The sequence below is a fragment of the Lynx canadensis genome, chromosome D3 (assembly GCF_007474595.2).
Source record: "Lynx canadensis isolate LIC74 chromosome D3, mLynCan4.pri.v2, whole genome shotgun sequence".
Taxonomy (NCBI): Eukaryota; Metazoa; Chordata; class Mammalia; order Carnivora; family Felidae; genus Lynx; species Lynx canadensis.
In genome coordinates, this window is record NC_044314.2 from 1165715 (window position 1) to 1186996 (window position 21282).

Consider the following 21282-nt stretch of genomic DNA (forward strand, 5'->3'; position numbering starts at 1 on the left):
AAACCAACATCCTGGTATAAATTTGCAAAACGCAATACAGGCCTGATTGTTTTTGGAGTGGATGCAGGCCGCATACGAATAGCTCTTTCTGAAACGTAATGTTCTTTGCACGGCTCAGTGGCTAATGTACAATAAATCAACAAAAGAGCGCTTCAGTAAAGCTGGTGGGCGGCCGCAAGGCCACTGTTATTTTATCTTTTTACAGTATTTAATTGGAAGGTTTTTCCTGAAACTTTAGCCAGCCTTCAAATTACTGGGCTCCATATAAGACGAGATTGATAAGAGACAATTTTTTTTTTCCAGGATTTTTCCCTCACAAGAGAAGCAAGTTTTGCAGAGGGAGAATAAAGTTACAAGTGTCTAGCATTTTGCTGAGGGAGAATGAAATCAGATGCTGAATGGGGCGGATAGGAAACGCTGGGAAAATGCGGAGCTGGCAGCCAGCGCTGCCAGGTCAGCGCAGAGCCCCCACTGTCCCTCGCCGTGCCAGGTGTCCGCCGCATTCAAATGATACTATTATTCATAGACGGGAACGGAGTATTAAAACTCCCCCCAAAAATCATTTGCAACTGAATAAAGATATAATCCTGGAAATATAACTCTCCATTAAGGGTCCCCATTAGCAACACAAGGGCCCCATTGTGAAGGGGCTATGTATATTTATCAAGTTAAAAAAAAAAAACTTGTCTTGGTGCTTCCATGTTAATAGAAAACTTTTATAGCCCTGGTCTCAGAACTAGTTATGCATAAAATGTAAAGTATCTATTATTCTTTGGCAAACTCTTTGCCGTTTGACAGTGAATTGCTGATGCGTGAATAGCCTCCTGGCTCCGGATGGGTGAGTCGCCCTGGCCGGGCCCAGGGGCTGCGTGCGTGGGCCGGGGCGCGGGGTCCCACGTTCTGAAGGCTGGTCGGTCCCGCCGGGGACCCGGGTTTCCCTTCCGAGGGCCGTGTGGGCGCTGTTCCGGAATACCCGGAGCGCTTCCCGGGTGACGGGCCCGCAGTAAGGGACAGCCGTGTGTCCTCTGCCCCTCTTCTCCTCCGTGTCTGGGGAGGAGTCCCGGCCTTCCCCGCCGAGTGCGTCAGGAGCTGTCAGGCAGCTCCTCGCTTGGAGCCCTGGGCGGCACGCGGGGGGGACGCCCACGCGCCCGGCAAACCCACGCCGGCACAGAGGGAATCGGGATGGGGCCGGATCCGGGGGGCAGGTGGGGTAAAGATGGCGAGAAGGGGCCGCTCGCGAAGGAAGGACCCCCCCCTTCCTCCCCGGGTCTGGCCACCTTCCCGCCAGAACGTCATGAACAGCGAGCGGTGTCGAGGTCCGGGTGTCGTCCCTTCGGAGTCTGGACCACTCGGTGGCCGTGCTCGGAGCATCTGACGCGGGGTTGTGGGCCGGTTGTGTTCCCTGTGGATCTGCTGCCCCAGCCGGGCGCTGTTGCAACGGGGGCCCGCACTGTGAGCCAGCTGGCAAACCGAGTCCTGCAGGATCCTAGGGCTCAGACCTTGAGTGTAGACAGGCGAGTCTTCCCGGGGCGAGGCCCTTCAGCCCCTTCCGGGGATCGCCGGAGCGGAATTCCCTCGCCCGCTTCCCCGTTCCTCCCGGCTCCCGGCGTCTTGGGGCCACTTCCTGCCCAGGTTGAGTTGAGCCTCTTACGTGGGCCTGTCACAAGTCCGGGCCTCCAGCCCCCAGGCCTGTGATGCGACCTCCTTTGGAAATAGGAGGCCACAGGTGGTTCGGTTCAGATGAGGCCAATGGGGTGGGCCCGAGTCCCGTCCCACTGTGTGCTTGTGGGAAAAGGAAGTCGGACACAGAGTGTGACACGCACACAGGGAGATGCCCTGCGTCCACGAAGGCAGGGACAGGAATGGTGCATCCACCTGCCACGTGACGCCGAGGATGGCCAGAAGCCCAGGAGGGAGGGGAGCCCGGGACAGGTCCTCCGTCAGCCCCCCGGGAGCACCCCCGGCGGGAAGCGGTGCCCCCAACAGCTGGGTCTCGGTCTTCTGGCCCCGGAGCCGCGAGGAAGGCAATTTCGGTGTGTAAGCCGCCCCGTCTGTGCTGGTTTGTTAGCGCGGCGCCAGCAGACGCAAACACGGACACAAGTGGTCGGGTCCCACATCGAGGGATTTACGCGGAAGCCTCCGTGGCAGCGCACGTCCCGACGTGGGCAGAGCACAGGGCTCCTCCCGGGAGCGTCTTTGTGCTGCGCCAGCATCCGTGGTCCAGGCGGAGCACGCTCCCTGTTCCGGGAGCACCCTCGCTGCGCATGGAGCACCCTCGCTGCGCACGGAGCACCCTCGCTGTGCATGGAGCACCCATGGTCTACACAGAGCACCCTCGCTGCGCACGGAGCACCCTCGCTATACATGGAGCACCCATGGTCTACACAGAGCACCCTCGCTGCACACGGAGCACCCTCGCTGTGCATGGAGCACCGTCGCTGCACATGGAGCACCCACGCTCTACACAGAGCACCCTCGCTGCGCACGGAGCACCCTCGCTATACATGGAGCACTCTTGCTGCACAGGGAGTACCCTCGCTGTGCATGGAGCACCCACGCTCTACACAGAGCACCCTCGCTGCACACGGAGCACCCTCGCTATACATGGAGCACTCTCGCTGCACACGGAGCACCCTCGCTATACATGGAGCACTCTTGCTGCACAGGGAGTACCCTCGCTATACATGGAGCACCCACGGTCTACACAGAGCACCCTCCCTGCACACGGAGCACCCTCGCTGCACATGGAGCACCCTTGCTGTGCATGGAGCATTCATGCTCTACACGGAGCACCCTCGCTGCACACGGAGCACCTTCGCTATACACGGAGCACCCTTGCTGCACAAGGAGCACTCTTGCTGCACAAGGAGCATCCTCGCTGCACACGGAACACTCTCGCTATACATGGAGCACCCTCACTGCACACGGAGCACCCTCACTATACATGGAGCACTCTTGCTGCACAGGGAGTACCCTCGCTGTGCATGGAGCACCCATGCTCTACACAGAGCACCCTAGCTGCACACGGAGCACTCTCGCTGCACACGGAGCACCCTCGCTATACATGGAACACCCTCGCTGCACACGGAGCACCCTCACTATACATGGAGCACTCTCGCTGCACAGGGAGTACCCTCGCTGTACATGGAGCACCCATGCTCTACACAGAGCACCCTAGCTGCACATGGAGCACCCTCGCTGCACATGGGGCACCCTCGCTATACACACAGCATTCATGCTCTACACGGAGCACCCTCGCTGCACACGGAGCACCCTTGCTATACATGGAGCACCCATGCTCTACACGGAGCGCCCTCACTCTACACAGAGCACCTTTGCTGCACACAGAGCACTCATGCTCTACATGGAGCACCCTCGCTGCACACGGAGCACCCTCGCTATACATGGAGCACGCATGCTCTACACGGAGCATCCTTGCTGCATACGGAGCACCCTTGCTGCACACGGAGCGCCCTCGCTCTACACAGAGCACCCTCGCTCTACACGGAGCACCTTTGCTGCACACGGAGCATCCATGCTCTACATGGAGCACCCTTGCTGCACACAGAGCACCCTTGCTGTACACGGAGCACCCTTGCTGCACACGGAGCGCCTTGCTGTACACAGAGCACCCTCGCTCTACACGGAGCACCTTTGCTGCACACGGAGCACCCTCGCTCTATAAGGAGCACCTACGCTGCACACGGAACACCCTCACTCTACAAGGAGCATGCTTGTATTACAGGAAGTATCCCACGGTGCAGGGTCACGCTCCTAGCAGCAGGCAGAAGTGCTTAACCAAAATTTTCATTACGACCATTTAAATTTCAGGGAGACCGCAAACCATGCCGGACCTGGTATCCGAATTACTGAGGCTGCCGAGGATTGTGTCCGGGCACACGATGGAGGGAGACCCCACCAGTGGGCTTGTTGTCTACCGGTGTTTTCACTTACATGTAGATGCGGGCAGCATAGAAGAGAAGCAGCGCTCTGGACTTGGCGCCACGGCCGCTTAACTCCGCTGGTGCACCGTGTGCATGAAGAACGTTCCCTGGCGGGGCTGAAGTTGCACCGGCTGCCTTCACCACGCTTTGGCATGCAGCACGAAGGAGGTGCAAAGCCACCGGAATGTTCCTGCTGCTCGAAAGCCACCGGAGTGATTTGTAGTGTGAGGGCGGCCTTAGCTCCTCCAGACGTCCCTGTGGAGCTTCAGGAGGGCAGGACTGGCCTGTGCACCCACGGGCCCATGTTGGCTGTGGGGGCAGCACCCACACGGGAACCCTGTGCCCCTTCAGGACGAGTTCTCTGTTCTGGGAGGTGACACCATCTTGCCCTGTTAACTGGGTCTGTCTGTTACTTACTTCATGGGGGCAGGTGGTGCAGGGAGGCCGGGAGGGACCCCTTTGCTGCAGCGGGTGATAGGGTCTGAGCCTGGAAGGCCGCCATGTGGGGGTGAAGCCAGAATTTGAGTGAGGTGGTCTCACACATCCCGATCGAGGCCTTTTTCGTTTTGACTTGTTGCCAGAGCGTTATTTAGCCATCCAGAGGCTCAGCTCCTTCATTTGCAAATGCCAATAATAACACATCTGAAAAGTGACGAAAATATCCAAAACAGAACAGTGGCCTGGCTCCAGGGTGCGCCCTCATCACTGCCCCTCTCCCTGTTTATTCTTCCTTCCCCCTCCCTCCCTTTCTGCCCAGTGGAGACTTTGGCCAAGGCGATAATGTGAAGGTAAAGACCAGCTTTCGTTTCATTCTTGTTGCTCAAAATTCTACAAGGTGAAGCCAGGAGATTTCCGTGGAAATAGTAAATACGCGTGTCATTGCCATGTCATACAACACAGCATGCAGCAGCAAAACAGTTCCTCAGCCTTCTTACTTCCAAATACGACCCAGAGTAGAGAATAGTGCTAGTTTCCTGGTAAAATTATTCTCATCCGTGTGTAACTCTACGCAGAAGGCAGAACCGATAAGGAGCACCTACTATGTGCCAGGCAGTACGTATTTAATCTCCAATTTTCCCCTTAGCCCATTGTTCACTCAAAGTAACTAAACGTTTTTTGGTGGTCATTTAAAAGGGTGCACTCAGGATATCTTCCCTGATTTTACTTTGCTTTAATGAGCAGATCAATTTTATTGAATGCCAGCAGCATTATGGGAAGGCTATCCTTACCTGATTCCGTCTGGGGGGAATCTTGCCCCAGTCTGACCCAGCGGCCCTCCCAGGCATCCCCCGTGTTCAAGGTGAAAGGAAGCGTTCGCTGGCGGCACCTCCCCTGAAAACCAGGATTGTTTTGTTAACGTCCCTTATGTCCCCTGCGGCAGCGGGTATGGGGATGTCACAGGGAGAGGAGCCGGGAGAAGCAGGCACGGTGTAGGTGGTGGAGGTGCCACCGTGGCTCCACTGTCCTTACGCCCCTCACTCCTCAGGGCCGCGAGTTGCCGGGGGCCCATCTTTCATTTGCACCCCTCATCAACGTACAACTGTGTCGACCGGAGCCCTGTCCCTGAAAGAACAGATTTGCAGACATCCCATTGTTTGATCTTTGTTTATTTTATGAGTACTTTGTGATTTTTTTACTGAAGCGACGTTGACACACAATGTTACGTTAGTTCCAGGTGGCTCCCCAGTCTGTTCTTTTCAATTTTAGCTGGACTGAAAATCTCTTAAACAATTGTCTGTCCTGCTCTTTTGCTGACAAGTAAAATAATTTTTGGCAATGCATACCAGAAATATACTTATTAATTTGAAAAAGGGATCAGCGAATACATTTATTACAGCCTACCTCCTAGTGCTGCGTCAGAGGAGCATTTCAATGTCGTTATTATTGTCCTGTGCTCTTTAATGCACTAAAAACACAACGAAGAATTTCCCGGTCATTTGACTATGAAGCGCAGGTATTTTTTAATTTAATAATTTTGCAGTAGAACACAGAGATAAAAATAGACGCATCTAAATATCCTCTTCTGTAAATTAGGTCTAATACCATACTTTGAGATGGGAAGATATCAGGTTACCATTTTTTGGAAAAAGTTCCTTTTGATCACATTTACAATAACATCTCTAGAATACAGCAGATTACTTTCTGAAAAGATCCAATAATTCAAATAGCTCAAATAAACCATCTAGGTGTGATGAATAAATTTGGTCTGGGTTCTCTGCCATGAGCACCCCTGCTTGGCAAGCGTGTGCCCCGTCGTCCTGGAGAAGATGTGGGTTCCAGCCTCCCCTCCCTGTATCTGATGGTCTACAAGTGGTCACTGTATTCTCAAACTTTGCAGATAGTCTTTCTGATCTATTTCTCCCTATTTCTGTTTTTGATTGCTCTCTGCCTTGTGGAAGGAATACTTTTAGGATTTTTCCATTTAAAATGACTGCTTGGAGTAGAATTATTTCTTCCTTTAGGAAATAATACCTCTCTACCCAAAGTGGATGTTTTCCACTGGAAGTACATTCGGGGAACATTGGCCACCAGCAGCAGCCAGCCCTTGGGAACCGTGCAGTTTCCCTGTGTCCTCACAGCCCTGATCAAATAAAACAGGCAGGTGCATGTTAGAGGAGTGCCCGATTATTTATGGCTTTTAGATACTTTGTGGGTTTAGCTGGTGAGAAAAGTTTTATTCCACTCACATGGACAAAACCCAACCAACCGTCTGGGCTGATTAAATTCACATTGTTGCATGAGCACATGGCAGGCAGGAGCAAAGTTATGAAATCTCACTGCCTGTGCCATGGCAACTGGGCAAACAGTTCATGGGAAGAATGTGGATAATAGGAAATAGCAATATTTCTCTTTGTGTTTTCACTGCTGACAGCTTTATCCGTACATCTGCCCAATGTCCAGCACACAAGCAGTGGGCCGTCTGGGGGCTCTTGCTGTCTTTTCTGGCTCCCTCTCCTCACTCCTCTGCTCAGCGAGCTGCCCAGGAGGTAACACAGCACACTTAAGTTTCAAGGACACAGACAAGGAAAGTTTACCTTTCGCGTAACTGGAGATGGAGTGAAAAGCAGTAATGCAGGCAAAGTGGCTGCAATCAGCCATTTGAATGAACCTGATGTGGTGTTATTATGGCTTTTTATTTACTAGGACGATCCGTGTCAAAGGCAATGCGTGCTCGAGAGACCAGCACCCAGGAGCTTGGACCTAATGTGAAAAGCTAGGAAATTTGCACAAATGCAGTTCTTAAAGTGCTGTGCGAATTCCTTCTTTTGAAAGTGAAATTGAAGAAGATGGACTCTTTCCATTTCCCCCCCAGAAACAAATAGTATGTGTGGTTATTTGAAAGTAAGCTGTCTCTCTCCTTTGTAATCTGTCAGTGGCCATGACATTCCAGAAGGTTCCTTCTGCTTCCACATTTCCCACCAGTGGCTCTTCCTCCTGCCCATGTGGTTCCGTGTTCCTGTGGGGGAAGATGGGCAGGACCCCAGTCATCCAGGTCTGGGAGTCATGGCCAATTGCTGCTTTGCGGCAATTCTCCAGGACCATGGACAGCAATGCAATGGGGGTTGGGGGGGCATAGTCCAGAAGTTGTGGCTTTTTTCTTAAATACTTATTTATTTTTTGGGAGAGCACAAGTGGGGGGTGGCAGATGGAGGGGGACAGAGGATCTGAAGCGGGCTCTGCACTGACAGGCTGACAGTAGTGAGCCCAACGCGGGACTCGAACTCAAGTAACCTCAAGATCATGACCTGAGCTGAAGTTGGATGCTCAACTGACTGAGCTGTCCAGGTGCCCAGCTAGGTATGTTTTTAATTCCACACACCCTTGGACGCTGCTGGTTTGATTCTCTGTTGTCCTCTTCTCTTGCAAAGTTTTCCCAGTGTGCGTGTACGTTTGCGTGTCTGAGCATGGGTGGGACTGTTGATATGTTCGGCAAAAGTCCCTGCTGTGCCAGCTGACTGACTTTGTGTGACCTTGGGCAATTACTCAGCATGTCTGTTAGTTTTCTTGTTTGTAAAATGAGAATAATAATATCCTGTGGGTGTGTTGTGAGCATTCAATAAGATCATCCACGAAGGCACTTGGACATGCACCTGACACACAGGAAATGCTTAATGAAGTAAGCTGCTGTGGTCACTGTGTCCGTGTGGCTGAGGTTCTGGGTTGAGTGACTGTCTATAGAGCGGGTTTTAGAGTCATCCGCCTCCGCGGGTGTGCGATGCCCTTGAGCCACCAGCACACGAGGATGCGCTTGTCCATTAAGGCAGCCGAACCCTCCAGGTGTTTCATGAACTGACATTTCCCCCTCTAAATGTGTGTGCACCCACTCAAATTCCGATGCCAAACTCCTGGGCCTACTCCTCACATGTAGTTTCCTGCCCTGACTCCTGAATTTGCACTGGGATCTGGTGTCCCTGATACCTGAGGTTCAGGCTTCTGAGAACACTAACTTTGCTGCCTCTGGTTTTTGTCCCCATGTGTTTTGTCTGGTGAGAACTTGTGTTTCACTTCACACACCCAGCAGCATGGACAACATCTTTTCCGGGCTAGTTCTGGCCCTGTGCTTTTGGGAGAGAGAGGATGGGGGAGCTCAGGACTCTGGTTTGTCTTGTTTTGTTTGTTTTTGTTTTTGTTTTTGGGTCCTCATGTCCTGTGACCCTTCATGCTACTTGCTGGTTTTTAATCTGGGCTTTTCTGTAGCTGCTGAGAGCCTGGCATATTCTCACTCCCTCCTCTCCCTTCTCTCCTCTGCTTCCTACAAACAAGGTTTATCTGTTTATCAGTCAGCCAATCAGTCAATCAGTCAAATTAGTCAGTGGTTCCATATTTATTTAGTGCCTTCTACGTTTACATATTTTATTTGGTTCTCATCTACCCAGATGACCTTTCCCTCTATATTCACCTGCCTACACTCTATTTGTATTTGGAGCCTTGCTTGTTACAGGAAACCTTCCCTGACTCCCTGGGGCTGGGGTATGTCCTCATGCCTGGCACTCCTACAATACTTACCCATGCCATCCCGCTCACATGGCGTGCTCACCAGACTGCACTCCTCTACTGCCCTGTAAGCTCCTTGAGGGGAGGGCTGTCTTGATCACTGTCGCATGTATCCTCAGCACCTGGACAGTGCTTCATACAAGTAAATAATAATGCTCAGTGAATACTGGTTTGAGAAAGTAAGTGAGTGGTCATGGACTTCTTGAGACCAGTGGCCGTGACTTATTTAACTTTCTATCTCCAAACCTGGCAATCATCTCGACACAAAGTCTCTCCACCTGAAACATTAAAAGTGTAGTTTGGGTGACATTACTAAGTAGTTAGTTAATTAATGTATGCATCAATGAGTTACAATATAATAATGTGTCTTAGTAATCTATATGCTGCAACTCTAAAGGTATAGGAATTTTGAGAAGGGTGAGAGGTAATAACACATTTGAACAACTCTATATGGTTTAGAACATATAAACCTGTTACTCAATTTAAACTTAGCTGTAGTCTGGAAGTATGATTATGCTCATTTACATATGAAGAAAATGGGGCTTGGGGAAGAAGCTGTCATACAGTTAGGGGTAAAGACACAAATGCTGGTCTTCTGGTCCCAGATGAAGGGCTCATTCTACCTCATCGCCACGGCTCTCACTGGCCTGGAGATACAGTTCCTTAGGCTCTGGCTCTTATGATGTGAGAGAAGGGACTCTGGTAGCTAATTCGATAATGGGTGACCATGTGTTTTCTTTCCATGAACGTAGCATGTTTACATTCCATGAATGTAGACCAGAGGTCTTCTGGAAACTCACTGCTTTGAATAAATGACCGCGTAGAAATCTCTTCCATGGTGGCAGGCCGGTATGGAAAATGTTTGGAGGCAGGCACACCTCCAGACATCCCGTGGGGGATGGTCCCATTTGCAGAGATGCCGCGAGTGGGGGGTGAACCTGGACGCGAGGAGACAGAGAGGTGGGGTGGGCAATGGGCTGGGGGCACCAATGGCAAGACTTTTGTTACTGTTTATGCCAAGGGGAAAGTCAAACTCACTGCTTGGATACACAAGGAAACCTATTACCTGTCAGGTGAGCATCTCACCTAATGTTGTGCACGTTTTAGGGCCCCTGGTGGGTGTCACTACCTTAAGGGCAGCCGGCGGAGAGCTCTTGGGTCATACAACATCTTTAAGATGCATTGTGGACCCATTATGTGCTGGCAAGATATCTGTTTATCACAAACTTTTAGTAATTTTGAGAAATTTTCCATAATTCGATACATTTCCAGGAGAATAAAATGCCCTGGACGTACATAAATCTGGATGTATATAAAGCATTTTCAATGGATCAAGAGCCGGGATTGTCAACGGGAAGTGCTCTCATTCCATGGGTGACACTTGGCGATGTCTGGAGACATGGCTGGTTGTCTCAGCTGGAGGAGAGGCACTGTCACCATCGAGGGGGTGGGGCCAGGGCAGGCCAACACTGAGATGGGCAGGCCAACACTGAGATGCATCACCCATTAATACACGTGACAAGCATTTGTCATAGGTATTTAACGTGACAATAATTTTAAAGCAACTGTCATAAAAATGCTTGAACAAAGAATTATAACCTTTTTTTGGATGCAAATAAAAAGTAGAAAATCTCAGCAAAGAAGTAGTAGTTACAGGAAAGAACCACATGGAAAAATAGGAGTGGACAATACAATCACCTAAATAATAATAACGATAACGATAATAACAATAACAATAACAATAATAAATCCAGCTGTGTGGGCTCAGCAGATAGAGATGACAGTCAGTGGACTTAAAGACAGAGCGATAGACTTTGTCCAAACTGAAAAAACTTAAAAATCTCAGGCACCTATGGGTAGATAACAAAATTGCCAACATTTCATTGATTCCCGGAGGAGAAGAAGGAGGGAACAGGGCCTAACAAGTATTTGAAGAAACAATTGCTGGCAACCTTCCAAATTTGGCAAGACACAAATCTACAGATCCAAGAAGCTAAACAAATCCTAAATTAGATAAATGCACGAAAACTACACCAAGAGACATTTTAAGCAATCTTGAAACTAAACAAAAAGAAGAAAATGTAGAAATCATCCAGGGAAATGATACTGCTTGCAGGGGCCCCAGATCCCGCCGAGCCGTTGTCCCGTCTGGACCCGGGACGCTGGAAGGAAGAGGCTTGGTATTTTTCAGATGCTGGGAAAATAGCTGTAGATCCAGAATTCTAGATCCCATGAAAATACCCTTCAACAATGAAGGGGAAATCAAGGTATTCTCAGATGAAGAAAATCTAAAAGAGTTTGTTGCTAGAAGACTGTCCTTGAAGGAGGGCTGAGGGAGGATCTCCAAACAGAAGGGAAATGGTGGCAGAAGAAGGTGTGGGCTTCAGAAAGGGAAGAAATGGAGGTTACTCTGATACGGTGTCTCTTGATGATGAAAGCAAGAATGGTAACAGCATATGACGATGGACACAGAGGAAATGGCACCATCGTGAAGGGACCCAGATGGAACAAAGGCTTCAGTACTCAAGTCTAAGTAGCAAAATGTTGATACTGTGGACTGTGGTAAACTCTGTGTTTATGTTGAAATACTAAATAAAAAAATAAAACTGTATAAATAATTTTCCAAAAGACACTATCAGTAAATCAGGAAGAACTCCTAAAAGATGCGGAGGTAGCTCAGAGGAGAGCAAGAGAAGAGAAACAGAGGGCGAGGAAGAGAAGAAGCAAACAGAAAACAAACTGACTTGTGCCCAAACATGTCAGTAATTGCCTGAAGTGTAAGTGGGCTAATACACCAATTAAAATGAGAGTGGAAAAGATTAAAAAAATAAAACATCGTGACCCAACGATAGCCCGTCTATGAGAAACTCACTTCGAACACAACGACGTGGGTCGGGTGAAATAAAAAAGATGATGGTTTCATACCACAGTAAAAGTGGGCTTATCATGTGCCCCAGCCTCTTGGGCATGCCTCCCAGAGAAGGTTTATGCTCTCCCATCCACCCCCACACGGATATTTACAGCAGCTTTATCTTTAACAGCAAAAACTAGAAACGACCAGTGACCCTCTGCAGATGGATGGCTCTGAGCAAACTCTGGACTCAGCAGTAAGAAGGCGGATCTCGTGGACCCACGTGGATGGCCTCAACGGTGCCCTTCTGAGTGAAAAAGGCAATCCCAGAAGTTTACAAACTATAGGATTCCATCCAGAGAGCATTTTTGAGAAGGCCGAATTATAGAGCTGGAGAACAGATTAGCTGTGGCCGGGGGGGGGGGGTGGTTGGGGAGGGAGGTGGGGCTGGGGGGAAGAACGGGCAGCTTGGGGACCCTGAAGACGGGGTGGCTCTGTGTCCTGGCTGTGCTGGTGGTCGCAGGAATGTGCTCATATGATACAAGTGCATGCACACGTAAGTCGTGCAAACCTGGGGAAATCTAGAAAAGGGTTGACGGGTTATATCGGTGTTCATTTCCTGGTTGTGATGTTGTTCTACGGCTTTACAAGGTGTCATCGTTGGGAGAAACTGGGTGAAGGGGGTTCAGAATCTCTGCTATTTTTGACAACGGCGTGTGAATGACAATGGTCTTAATGTAAACATTTGAAAGTTGTAAGAAAAGCAAACTTCTAGTTTCGCAGTTAAACTATCTGGGAGCTTCCGAGTAATGCGCTACGCTTTGGCCGTCCTGCCACCACCCTTTCTTTCCTTCCCCTAACAGGATGCCCCCATGTCTCCCCGGGGGGGGGAGAGGGGTGACTCTCATGCCGCCTGAGCCACGGCCTCACTGACCGGAGCTGCGTGGTGGCATCCACGTTCAACGAGCTGCTTCTTCCGGAGGCAGAGACGGGACACCCTTTCTTTGTCTCCGTGCTCATGAGGGCCTCCGCCACCCTGCGCCCGAGGACCACCTCTGGTTTCTACACACATCCCAAGGTGGGACTGCAAAATGCCTGTCTCGATAACGCTGTTGGTTCTTTAATCAAAGCTCGCCCCCAGCCGACACGCTCCAGCTCTGGTGTGCGTTCTGGTCTGGTTTGCACCGCCAGCCCTCCTATTGCTCACAGCCAGAATACAATATGGTCTGCAGTGGCCGGCAATCAATTGTTCTATTCCGACCTTAAATTTTTAAAGTCTTGGCAGAAGACGTGATGAAGCAGCTTTGCAAGGCAAAACCTGTGAAGAAAGTCACCAGCTTCGCCAAGAGGGCAGGCGATCGCAAAGTCCCTGCAGCAACACGAGGCAGGATGTCACCGCTGATCCCCAGGACCTCGGGTCTAGTTTTGCGGGCCGCTAACGGGGTGTCCTTGGGCAAGGCGCGCACCCGTCTGGGTCTTTGTTTCCTCGTCTGTAAGACAAAGCAGTGGGGCTCCAAGGATCCTTCCTTCCAGCAAAAACGGTCTCGGGTTCTGCAAGTCCTTGAGATGTCTCTCCAGTGATGCGTTGTTCTCATGAGCTCATCCTTGCCATCGGTACCCTTGGCCTAAGGAGAGAGCAGAATTTCCAGTCACCCCACTTTCCGTGCACGTAAAGTTGCTAGAACAGGATGCACTCATTTCCGGCAAGATCTGACCTCAGCGTTAGCGTCGTTTTGATTGTGGGGAAGCAGATACGTGATGGCCGTTCACAGAAGTCACTGTAGGTTCCAGGTTTTCGAGCCGCGTCCTGGAGGCATAAAGGAAGGTCCCCACCATCGGCCCCGCCGCTCCCTCTGGGCCCCTTCTGACTTCTGGGCTGTGAGGTCTTCAGTTTTCCTGGCCCTGGAGCCCGGGGCCGCGTGGCACTCGCCATCCACACGCCTCCCCTGCTTTCCACCCGGCGGGTGCCATGCTGACGGCCCCTCTCCCCCCTCTCCCCTCCACGCCCTCCTAGCTTCGCTCCTGCTCCGGGCCTCCTGGGCGTCGGAGGCCCCGGGGTGGGCCTCCCAGTGCTACTGGCTGCAGCCGACAGCGCTGTGCCACCAACACGCCCAGCCCGTGGCCGGGGGATGTGGCGCCGCGCCGAGGCCACCCCGTCAGCGGCCGCTCCAGTCAGCTCTTCCTCGAGCTCGAGTTCTCTCTAAAAAGTGCTGTTTCTTCTGATACTTTTGTTGGTGGTGTTGTTAGACTTTCATTCTCTGTCTCCAGCTCACCACTCAGTCTGGCAACTTTAAATATCTTTTGAGAACAAAGCAAACCCATTTTCTCTTGATTGAGTTTTAATTTACTGCATTGTTTTAATGTTTTGTTCTGGTAACTGATAACTTGAGGTGTCAGGAAGTTGCCTCAAAGTTCATGAATATTTGTCACCGTGGCAAAGAGATGGGTGGCTCGTCAGTGACATTTATGACGGTTTTTGCTATTTGGGAAAGATAATCATCCCGTCTTTCCCGGAGTCTGCTCTGAGGACACTTCTTCCCGTATTACAGAGGAACGACTGCGTTCACACGGCCAGGCTCTGTGTTCATCTCTGTGACGACTGTCAGTCCTGGACCTCGTCTGTACTTGAGATCCACTTGGATTCGTGATGTTAATTCTTCTGGGGACTGAGTTTAGGGGCGAATTGAGGGACATACTTCACATTTCATCTCAAAACTTCTTTTGTAGCAAAGCCACACACACACACACACACACACACACACACACACTTGACTTCCTTGAGGAAATCCAGAAATGTAGAGATAGAGGTTCTGAATGGACGTGACCCGATCCCGCCTCTGTCCCGTTGGCAAGGAGCCATCGCAGACGACTTCAATGTCCAAAATCAAATCTTATTGAGAATCTGCTGTCTCATACTTAAAATTCATGTTAGTTCTCGGTCCCTGAGTACGGAGGTCTGAGGTTAGGGCCCAAGCCCTTCTGTGAACCACGCAGTAAACACGAACGGAGGCAGATGTGCAGGACTCCAAGAGCCAAAAAGGCTGTCGAGAGGGTGGGCTGTTGAGGAGGGAGAGTCCGGGGGTATTTCCTGCAGCTCGGGAAGATTCTAGGCAACGAATTCTTGAAACAGAAAGGTAGGTCAGCCCGGTGGCCCCTCGGCTCTTTGTTCCAGGTAAGCAGCAGCGGACGTTTGTCTGTGTAAAGGTCATATATCTTGAATTGTGCTTTCTCGACAAAAATTACCCCAGAAGCACACTTTTAAAAGTTCCCACACTAAAAAAAATTCAGGAGAAGCAGTCTACGAAAAAAAAAATCTCTTTCATGACTCAAAAGCACTTTTTTTTTGGTAATTTACACTAAGCCCTTTAGAATGTCATATTGGTCCTTTATTAGTAACCTGGACAATATGATTAGGCTCCAAAAAATGTCTACTTGTTAGTGACTGCATTCACGCTCTGAACTTTAAAGAGGCTGCTTGGCCGTGGTCAAAGCATGCTTCAGTTTTTAATTTTTTGCAACCAAAAAAAGGCAGATGATAATAAACTATGTGTTGAGATCAGGCATTCGATGGAACATATGTGGTAACTGTTATATGTGCTGCAGAAGTATAGATTTATCTTAGCAGACTATTTAGATGCCATCATTTGGAAGGGACTCTAACTTTCATTTTCTGGATTCGAGTTAACTTTAAATTATAATTGCAAAAATGATTTTGTGAAAATGCAGAGAAGTGTGCTTTTTTCGAAACATTCATTTTGCAGTGACAAAAGCATTTTTCCTCTCAAATGCCATTTCCTCCTTATTATGTGTGGAGTCGCATTTGTGTTTTGTTTAGATGTTGCCACAAATAGCGTAAACTAAGTTGCTAAGTTAAAATAAGCGAGAGAAGCCTGCGCTTGTATTCGGGGGGAAAAAAGACAATGAGAGCATTAGCTACATTAATTGAGAAGCATTTTGACAACACTGATCAGGACCGAGGAGCAAGGAAGAAAAAAAAAAAAAAAAAGGAAAGAAACAGAAAAAAAACCCAAAGCCAATCCACCAGACAACAAGCACCAACACACGGAAATCCAAAGCGAGACTTTAACCTTCATGGAGAGATCTTGTTGTGCTGTTAAGAAGTCCCTAATATTTTTCTGTCTCTCCCCCCAAGTCACTTCACTGCCCATATGTTATTTAAATGCTGATAATCTTGTTCATGGTAATTTCAATGAGCCACAGCAGACATATAATGCTTCCTCTTTTAATAGGTGCAAAGTGAGTTATTGTCACCAAGCAGATACGAAAACAGGATGTGAAAAGAGAATCTTGCCTAATCTCTGTGATGCGGGTGTGTGAGGGCGCTAACATGGTCACCTGAATTATGCATGTCTATTGTGCTCGAATATCATAAATCTGTGCATGAATACCCTCCCAATCATTTTCAGTTCGTGAACATTTATATACAGAGCTCTCGAACGCTGCAAAGACAATTAGTCATATTTGTATGCCGGAATTAATTGAGAGTGAGATGCGGGAGGCAGAACAAGAGAACAAAGAATGCTTTTTGTCAGTTCTTCCAACTGACAGGGATAATTAGCTATATGAAATTGAAATTCCTCAGCAGGGGGCTTCTGTTGACAATGAAGTTTCTTTTGATTCCATTCTGTTATTCTTTTACGCTGTCATCTGTGGTAATTTGTTATTCAGCTTGAAGCTTAAAAAAGCAAAGCATTCCGCTTTTATGAGTAGATGATGTCAGTTTGTACACTGCTGGGAAATAGATATTAAATGTAATCTTTAAACTAAAAAAAAAAAAAAAAGGAAGAAAGAAAAGAAAAGGAAAAAAAAAAAAACAACTCTGTTAAAGAGACAGTGTGCTGTTTCCCCGGCCTGCGGAGGAGAAACTTCCCGAGACGCTGTCAGAACTTGCTCGGTGGTGTTTGGAGTTGTTCAGGCTCCGTTAATCCGGGGCCTTCACCGAGGCTCCAACTGTTCTTCTGAGCGGATGCGATTTCGTGCAGGGACCTGAGTGCGCGAGGCCCAGGCGGCACCGGGCGTGGGCCGCGCGGGGCTGGGCTGCTCTCTCGCTCCTTCTCGATTCCTTTGCCCCCCGTTCTGTCCCCACGGCCCGAAAGCATTACTCACAGCTCATCTCCTGTTTTGCTCTCCTCCGCGTCAGGCGTCTTCTTCAGAAGGGAACCCGAAGAAACCCGTACGGCACCCCGTCCCCTGGACCGCGGCCCCGTCTGTGATGCGCCCGGGCTCATGGGTAAACCGACTTTGGGCGTCCTTGCCGCCCCGGGGCTTCAAGAGGACGGCCGTCGGCGGGCGGCGCTTTGGGCCCCTCCGTCTGCAGAGGGATGGCGCCTCGGCGTGGCGCGGACCGGGGTCCGTGTCTTGTCCCTCCAAGGCCAGCTACCTCGCGACTTCTTCAGCCGAGCTTCCCTGAGCCCGCCGTCCTCATCTGCTGAGAGGGGTCAGCGCACCTGCCCAGGCCCCGTTTCTGTGGCGAAGGGCTTAGCGCGAAGGCCGGCACCGAGGGGTGCCTCTGGCGGGCCAGGTCCCTGCTCCGCTCTTGACGCCTGCTGAGGGTCTCGGGCCGGGGTGCCGGGCGCCTCCCCGGTGCCGCGTGGGGTGCATAGGGGTGGCACGGTGTGCACCCAGGGCGGGGCGCGCTGACCCCAGCACAGCGTGTTCGCACGGGCTTTGTGAGCCCTTCACCAGATGTACGAGTGGGACACTTGGAGAGGGCTGTGGGGCTCCGGCCGCTCAGGTGGTTCTTACTCCGAGGACGAGTCTGGAAAGCACCGGGGCCGTGGCGGGGGGGGGGGGGGGGGGGCGCGTCTCACCACCGGTCACCCGCAGCGCAAAGTCTCAGAGCCCCACTCTTCTCGCTTCAGCCTGAGCACATGGAACGTTCACGCCAGAGGTGACGTTCGCAGGTGCCTTGAGTGTCCTCGGGCACAGGTGCCGCTTCAGAGCAAGGTGCCTCCAGGACCGCAACTTGGCTGCTGCCCTTGGTGACAAGACCCCCGCCGAGGCGGCTCAGGGCTGCACCGGTGCCGAGGACAGAGAGGAGTGTGGAGACAGGAGCTTAGGATACGGGCTGAGGATGCACACAGGGTGCGTGTGCGCGGACACACTGTGCGCCCGACGGGGAATGAAGTCCGGGAAGCCCAACGTAACTTCCGCTGATTCTCGCGTCCGAGTCATGATCGTAGAGCAGATGGTCCCCCGAGCCAGAACTGTCTGCCCCCCTCTTACGTCCGTGTCCGCTCGCACTCCTCGGACTCCGGGGATACAGTGCAGACACTTTCCTCCTCTTTCATTCGGACCGGCTTCCTTTCCTTTCCTTCTTGAAAGTTCCCATCAAGCACTCGCCACTTTCCTCTGCCTGTTTCTCCATTTCCTCCCTCTCCGGTCTCCTCAGGGTTTGGAAGGCCTCTTTCCTCAAACTGCAAGTCCCTTAGTCAAAACAGCATCCTGGTGACTGAATGAAAGGAAACAAGAACACAAAAATCGAACCTTGGCGAACCGAAAATCTCACGAGCTGTCGGCCAACACCAGGCTCCAGCTTACCATGGCGCACGTAAATGCACCACAGAGCCTGGCCCAACGAGAGGGTGCTGAGGGCAAAGAGCCGTATTTAACTAAAGAAACATTTTATGCAGATTCAGGGAGGAAATGGCAAGAAGAAGAAAAGGTGGCACATCGATGTAAGAAACGTTGGCGACAGGAAAACGTGGCTGAACACACACCCATCCGGGAAAGTATTTGAGGGAGCGACTCAATGAACTTAAAACCAAAGCACGACCATACGTTTTTCCCAGGGCTGGATCAAAGTGAAGGTCCAGGCCTGTTTCCCCACTGCAAATGTCTGAGGTGTCTAATGAACGTCTTTGACTTCTTTAGAAATGAGCTATTGTAGTTTATAGCCTCACGAGCTGGACCTTCAGAAATCTGGGTCAGCAGAAGGACCCGGAGCCTGAGAATTGCTTGCCGTTTTCTGGGTGGATATAGCTGATCGGGGGGTGGGGGGCAGGCAGCATGCCCGAAGACCACGGAGCACCTGTATGCTGGGCTGCCGCGGCACCGCCATGTTATGCGCGGGAACTTCCTGTGGACCCACCATTCGCTCTCAGGCACCTGCTGTGTGCGCAGTGGCCGGGAGACTCAGGACAGGTCGGACTGGTCTGTTGCAGACTGAGCTTGAGAGAGTGTCTGAAGAAAGTCATCGTGAGGCAAGTCTCACCTTTAAACCCCTCCAAGACAGCCAGTATAGCCTGGGTCTAGGACAGGTAGCGTGGGATTCTGAAGTTGTTTCTATCCGCTCAATGATTGTCAGATTTTTGACATCTTGCCCATTTATTTGACCTCTCAGACAGTTGGGATGAAGACAACATTTAGGAGATAAAGGTCTGAGCCATGCATATGTCTGATCGATAGGAATAAATAATTGGGTTATTCACCTTGGAGAACAGAAAGCTAACTAATGATTAAGTGATACTCATTCATAAGTTATAGAGAACAGTTTTATAACCATCTCTCTACCATAAAACAGGAAATATTTTACTTAAATTTCAGCCAGAAAATGTATACTGAGGGATTTCCTGGTGGCAAGGCTCGCTGATGCAAGAATGGTCACCGTGGGTGTGCGGACCCTGTCCCAAGTTGCACTGTCAGGTGCTGCCGACTCACAGACACCCGAGAAGAGCCTTTGTCCTTTGTGCACAGTCTAGCGGGAACGGAAAAAACAGCGCGTGACCAGCTTTGTGCGGCTGTGTACGTGCCCAGTGGTCTTGGGGAACAGAGTGGGGGCTTCCTGAAGGAACAGGTATGTAGGACTAACGGGATTTGTTGGAATCAGAGGTTCAAAAGTTTTAACGTAGAGAGAAAGTGATCAGACTGTCCCCAGGGGTCAGCAAAAAGTAAGTGGCGCATAGTAGGTCCTCCATAGACGACTACCAAATGGCCCTGGTTCACACTGTCCCTTGTCACGCATCAGACGCTGTGGAGGGCTGCCCGTCGCCAGGCCTGAGGGAGGACCGGGACGGTGCGGAGCTGTGGAGGTCCTCGGCCCGGGTCTGAGGGAGCGCAGTGACTGTCCGGACTCCTGAGCACTCCTCCCTTTGCTGACACCCCCTGAAGGCCTTGCTCTTGTCCTTTCGAGATCCCGTCCTTTCTACGTTGAGGCAGGCGGAGTTGCGTGTCAAATGGGCAAAATGGTGAACGCGACCTGGCATGGGAGCCCGTGGCCACGCGCCGGCTTCCAGGAGGGTCTGAGGGCACTCTGGGGGCTTTTCTTTGTTAACACCTTTGCTCTCAGGGACTCATCTTGTAATTCTTGCATGGAGCTGAGGAGGCTAAGTGTAGGGAATGGTGGTGATGGTGACGGTGGTGACAAGAAGGCGAAAGTGCCAAAATACATCGGCACGTGGCACCAGGCGCTTCGCATGGGCGGTCTACTGTGATTCCCAGAGCAACCCTATACTGTGGGGTTACGTATATGTACGCACATGCACACACATGGACACGTGCACACACACAGTGCTCACGCACACACTTGCACGTATACACACACATACGCACATGCACTTGTATGTATATTCACACACTCATGTATGTATACATATATACTCATGTATACGAATATGCATGCACTCATGTATATACGCCTATGTACACGCATATGCTCGTACATACACCCGTGCTCATATGCATATACACCTATGTATGCATGTACTCATGTATATATACACACATGCTCATATGTATATACGCCTATGTACACGCATATACTCATGTGTATACACGCAGATGCTCCTATGTACATACATACATACACACGCATACTCACGTATATATACACACACACATATGTATGTACATTATACACAAATACTGTTTTATCGACACACACAATATAGACCACTGACCCTCATTAGTCGTGGATTCTCTGTGTGAGAACTCATTTGCTCACTGTTTGTGACCAAGTCAACACTCACAGGACTCCTGTGGTCATCTGTGGATGTGCACAGAGGGGCAAAAGTGTGGTTTTCCGACGTGTTTGTTCCCAACGGAGGCGGAACAAGTTGATGCTCTGCCTTCTTGTGTCAGCTTTCCCGCTGTAAACACGTGCCCTTTCCACGGTCTCTTTAGTGCATGTTCTTCATACTTTCGTGTGTTTTGCTGGTGATTCATCACGTAAAACCGTCACCAAGGGTGGTGCTGAAGAACCCCATTCAGGCATGCGGTACATTGAGCACATCAGCAGTAGTGTGAGATGCGGTGTCCTTGGGCGGAAACGCACACGAGGTGAGGTGAGGTATGGGCTGATAGATTAAAGCGTTGGGACTAGAGGAGTCTAATCCTGTGTCTCCTTAGAAGCAAAGTGCAGCATTCACCAACTCAGTGCTGTGCGACTCTGTAGAGCCTAATGCCGCCAATGTCAGAGAACCCATCCCGGTATGTGGATGTCAGACCCACGAGTGTCAGAGAACCCATCCCGGT